At 42.5% G+C, this 5,527-nt stretch overlaps 1 pseudogene; it reads left to right on the forward strand.

The window, feature by feature from the left end:
• Positions 1-3,701: 3,701 nt before the first annotated feature.
• On the forward strand, positions 3,702-4,699 carry LOC147426932 (uncharacterized; annotated as a pseudogene).
• Positions 4,700-5,527: the final 828 nt, after the last annotated feature.

Here is a 5,527-nt window from a genome sequence, read left to right on the forward strand (position 1 = left end):
GTGTGTGTGTGAGAGGGAGAGAGAGAGAGAGAGTGGTAATTTTGATGAGGATTAATATATTAACGTAATATGTTTTTCCAAATCACGATAGCATTATGTGAGAGAGAAGGGATATTGCACAAGGTAGTGTGTGTGTGTGTGTGTGTGTGAGGAGAGAGAGAGAGAGAGAGAGAGACGACATGCTGGCATTCAATCGCACACACATTCGTGTGTGTATAGATTTTCTTTTAAAGAGTTTGGGAAATGGTGCCGTCACTTTTATTACATTAGAATTATAACATCCCCCCCCCCGCCCCCTCTAAAATGAAGTTGTTGTGTATGATTTTGACGCCGCACTCGCGGTTGTGATGATCCATTAACGAGGTGAAACCCCTACGATAAATAGCCTAAAAATTTGGCAACTTTGTCCCTTGGATAGCCTTGAAATCGTGACAATTCCAACACGAGGCGTATGCGTTAGTGTTTGTGTTCTATTAAATCAAGACAAAAGGATTAAAGGATTTTGAATTCTTAGCCGATTTGTCAGAGTCGTGTAGGTGTTGATCCATCTTGTATCTATATCCTTGTGTCGTAATCGAAGAGTATCAAGGAAAGAAGCACAATAATCACTTCTTATGCAAAATCTAGTATTATAATAATGTAATAATACATAAAAGGGTAACGCATGATATTTCTGAACGATTATGAGACGCATATGAAGGCAACGAAGTATAAATAGATGTGATGAGAGGAACGTACCTAAATGAATGATACCATGTAGGAATTTATGGACGCATATGAAGGCAACGAAGAAGAAATAGATGTGACGAGATGAACGTAACCTAAACGTATGAACTTAAAGATATATCCCACGAGGAGAGTTGAACTCAAGACCTGTTATTCAAGAGGGAAATCACATAACCAATCTACCACACTTGGGTGATAGAAATTTATACTCTTCTTATTGCCGCACGCACACACACACTCGAGGGAGACTATACACTAACGTTCAATCGCTCGGACGTTATCCAAGGGGATAGGCAGATTGCAAAGTGTAATCTTGGGCTAAAGGATATGTAAAGTGCGTACATTAGCACCAAGCACTCCAATTAGTAAATCATTTATTGCTCTACTTGGAGTTTACTTACTATCAGCTAACGCATGTTTGCGACTAGGTTTAGTCTCTTCATGTATAAGTCAGGTTCTCAACCTTGAACACTAGTTATGGTGGGGTTGTTTACTGATAAAATTTGAGAACAAGTCAAGGAATTCCACTTCAAGAGAACTCGTGTAGCTTGATCTTCTTCCTCTTGTAAATCTTTGTTTTGGATCAGTTGTGATTCTTTTGTGCCGCGATTTTCATACCTTTTAACCGTCATCTTTTATCCAAGCTTCTGTCACCTTTTATCCAAGCTTCTGTACCTATTAAGAAGGAATATAGAAGCTTAGTTTTTAGAAAACTCTTCCCCTTCCACTTCCACAAGGTTGGAAAGACGCTCTCGTTCTTTCTGCTTATCAAAAGCACATTTCCAACAATCTTCACGATAGTGACCTTGTCTATAATATTGTGTGCAAGGTATATCACGTGAGTGGGGAGTAGGTGTTGAATTTCATGAAGTAGAGGGAGTACTTGGAAGTCGAAAAGAGCCTGATGAGGGTTCTTTGCAGGTAACATTTCTCTTGCCAAAGGATGGTAAAGAAATTCTCGTACTTTTGGAGAACATAACTAGTGGTGTAGTGGTACTAGGGCGAGGTGAAGTTGCATTTCTTCACATAGTATCCTCTTGGAGGATCCGACCAATAAGGACTGGTAATGTGAGACCAATGATATTGCTTTGAGTAGTGACGAATGCGGTCTAAGTGGATGGTAGAACCATAATAACATCGTAGCCTTTTGTGAATCAGTAAACTAGGCATGTGCCACATGGCAATGTCAGCCGCATTAGTACAGAAGTGTTTGGGACATCACCTACACGAATTATAGAAGCCAGGCATAGAGTGGTGCCATTTACCACATCCCAAAGTTCTTTATGAACGAGAAACATTTGCATGCGTATCATCCAAGAGTGATAATTGGTGTTGGTGAGTAGATCGAGTTTATATGTTGTGTATGATTTTGACGACGCACTTGCAGTTGTGATGATCCATTAACGAGGTAAAACCCCTACGACAAATAGCCTGAACATTTGGCAATTTTGTCGCTTGGATAGCCTTGAAATCATGACAGTTCCAACACAAGGCGTATGCGTTGTGTTTGTGTTTTATCAAATCAAGATAAAAGGATAAAAGGATTTATAATTCTTAGCCGTTTTGTCGTGTTGGTGTTGATCCATCTTGTTGGTGTATCCTTGCGTCGTAATCGAAGACTATCAAGGAAAGAAGCGCAAGAACCACTTCTTATGCAAAATCTAGTATTATTATAATGTAATAATACATAAAAGGGTAAGGCCAATATTTTTGAACGACTATTAGACGCATATGAAGGCAACGAAGAAGAAATAGATGTGACGCGAGGAAGGTAACCTAAACAAAAGATACCATGTAGTAATTTTGCTAGAACATGAATATATTAATGTAATTTGTGGAAGATTGTGCAAGGCTCTGTGTGTGTGGTGTGTGTGTGAGAGAGAGAGAGAGAAGAGGAAGAAGAAGAAGAAGAGAATTTTTACGTAGTAGGAGACTATAGACTAATGTTCAATCGTGCACACGTTTGTGCGTGTATAGATTTTTTTTATTGAGTATGCAACAACGATTTCAGAAAAAGAAAGAAAGAAGTGAATCAGCAACGATACTACATCGAGAAAAAAGAGAGAAGAATATGATGGAGGGAAAAAGGGGGGGGGGGGGGGGGGGGGGGGGGGGGGGGGGGGGGGGGGGAGGGAGGCTGAGGCAGGGATGAAGCTGTAGGTTTCGGAGACGGGGTCGAAGCAGGAAGAGCAACTTGCGGGCAAAATCTGAGTAACTCGACTTGCTGGCTTAGACATATCGCTGATAGGTTGTTCGTGTTCTCGAGGTTCCAGCTCGATTCTCGATCTAGCCCTTTTACAAGGTGAGGTCCTAGGAAGGGGAGCAATGAGACTCTACACAGGAATCTATGCAGAAATGAATATAATAATGTATGAGCCAGTAGGTAGGACACATTTTGAAAAATCCTTAATAAGTGGAATCTCTCAAGGTGCTGCTCTCGAGAGGTCGTAGGTGGTGGGGTAGATCTGAAGAGGTCGTAGGTGGCAACGCATCCATGAAATGAAAAGACGTAACGCATCTTTCATAGGGCAGCTCCCAACAGAAATTGGCGAAAAGAGCAGGGCAAGCCCCGGCTTCGTGCAAAGGGGGGATGCTTGAGTAACTTTTTTTTGGACTTATTCAGGGCAGAGCAAATCAAGCAGGGCATTTGCTCGGATGGCTTAGAGTAGGAGTAACCATCACCAATCAGCCTGCGCTCGAAGTCAGTTGTCCTCTCCCTTTAACAAGAGGAGTGGTGAGAGGAAAATACTCTCATAATGAGATGGTATATTCCTGGTTATTGAATAAAATAGTAATATAGCGAGTTGGTACTAGAAAAGTAGTAGAAAATAGGTTGTGGCAAGTATATGAGTTTGGGGCGCCACCGTTTCCGTGCTTTAATCACAATCCTGTATTTTGATCTAGGGAGGAAAATATTTAAAAGCATCGGCTTCTGTTAGCTTTTCGTTGCCAGCCTTCCTGTAGATACAGTTTATATGATCAGCAGCACATCACCGCCGCGCTTTGCAGAGAGGATGGTGGGCGATACTCTGCGGCCGCTCTGGTTGCAGAAGCTGCAGGAGAAAGCGCAGCTGAGGCTTGAACAAGAACAAAAGGAGGGAAAAGGCGAGGGGAGCAAACACTGCTGGAGGAGGCTGGTTGCATCGCCAGCGTATCACGTCGTCGATGGTTGGGAAGCGCTCCTCTGTCGCGTAATGGAAAACCTGCGCAGTAAAGGCATGATTTTCAGATATACAGCGAGAGTAGAGGTGCAGGTGAGCGAGTTGGGTGACGGCGTCGTGGAGGTTTCGTCACGTTTGGCCTTGAAGGAGCCCCGGAGCTGGTGGGTGGCCAGGCAGGGCGTGGACTTAAGTATAGACTGTCCGGCTTGGGGAGTGTGGGCGGTCGTCTACGGAGCTCCTGCATCAGATGGCGAAGAAGATTGTGAAGTTATGAAGGTCAGCCGGGATGCGGTGACGGAGGACCTCATCCGCCACTGGCAGCAGCGACAGCAAAGTCCGCAAACTATCACCGTACAGATGTTGGCACGCAGACAAGATTCAGATGTTGGCGACGACCATTATCATGATCATGATCATGAGACCGACCTGCTCCACATTCCACACATGAAACGCGACGTCGTCAGCGATGACGCTGGGCCCCCACCAACATTGTTGTATTTGAAAGGGAATACGAGGTCGACCCTTGCCCGAAAGTGAAAACAACCCACATTCGCCAAGATATTGTATCCCCACTTGTGCATGTCAAGTGTGCCATCGCCCCAACATTTCTGAAAAGGCCACATCATCACAAACGGAGACACAGACAGAGACGAAAAGGAATATTGCCGCCGATGCAGGAAGGCTAGGAAAGAGATGTGTAGGGAAGGAGAAAACGGTGGTCCCATGAAAATCGAGTAATGGCCGCATGGCCTAGTGATTGTGAAAGCAAATGTGGCTACAAAGATGACCTTATTATAATGGAAAGAACTGTATTAATTGTTTTTCCTTCCTTTTATTGAGCGTGAGTATTTTATTAGGGAGCTCTAAATAACTAGTCTTGCTTGGTGGGCTTTGGTATATAGCATACTATATAACATATACATATCAACACCTAGTATGGACAAGGTGCATTTACTATTGATATCAACACCTAGTATGGACAAGGTGCATTTACTATCGCAATACACTACATGTATTCACTACCTATGTATTTACTACTTTAATACACCGCACGCATTGGCTAGCAATTGTATGTAAAAAGTTGCGTGCATAGCTAACATATGTAGATCTTGCTCGATATCAAATATATATTTCTAAAAGCAACGTGTAAGTAATTGAACCGAACAAAGTAATGTCCAAAATTCTAAACAAGTAAATGAATAAAGCGTTAATGCATTGCAACATGAAATAAGGTGCTATACTAACCTACAATGTTGTACTGGCGCTTTTCAATTGTCCACTCCACAAGCTGATATTTACGTCAAGCTACAAGAAACGAATGTGAATAGTTAAACATTATGTCATGTAGTGAAATGTCACAAATCGAAATTGCAAAGTATATAGGGCACATTATGCAGAAGTGCCATACAAAAGTATGGTGGAGAGCTGGCACTATGGTTAACTCGCATCTAACTCAAGCTACACTCAAGTGACTGAAATCGCCAAAAGCCAATCGTTCATCGGCAAGAAAATTACATCCGTTAAAGAATCAAATGACATCTAAACGTAACGAAACTTCTATAACAAGTATATAAGACCTAAGACCATGGCCTCAAACCCCACTTTACGTCAAGTTTCAAAATCGCGATTATTAACAGCAA

The sequence above is a fragment of the Adiantum capillus-veneris genome, chromosome 24 (assembly GCF_014529385.1).
Source record: "Adiantum capillus-veneris isolate H3 chromosome 24, ASM1452938v2, whole genome shotgun sequence".
Lineage (NCBI taxonomy): Eukaryota > Viridiplantae > Streptophyta > Polypodiopsida > Polypodiales > Pteridaceae > Adiantum > Adiantum capillus-veneris.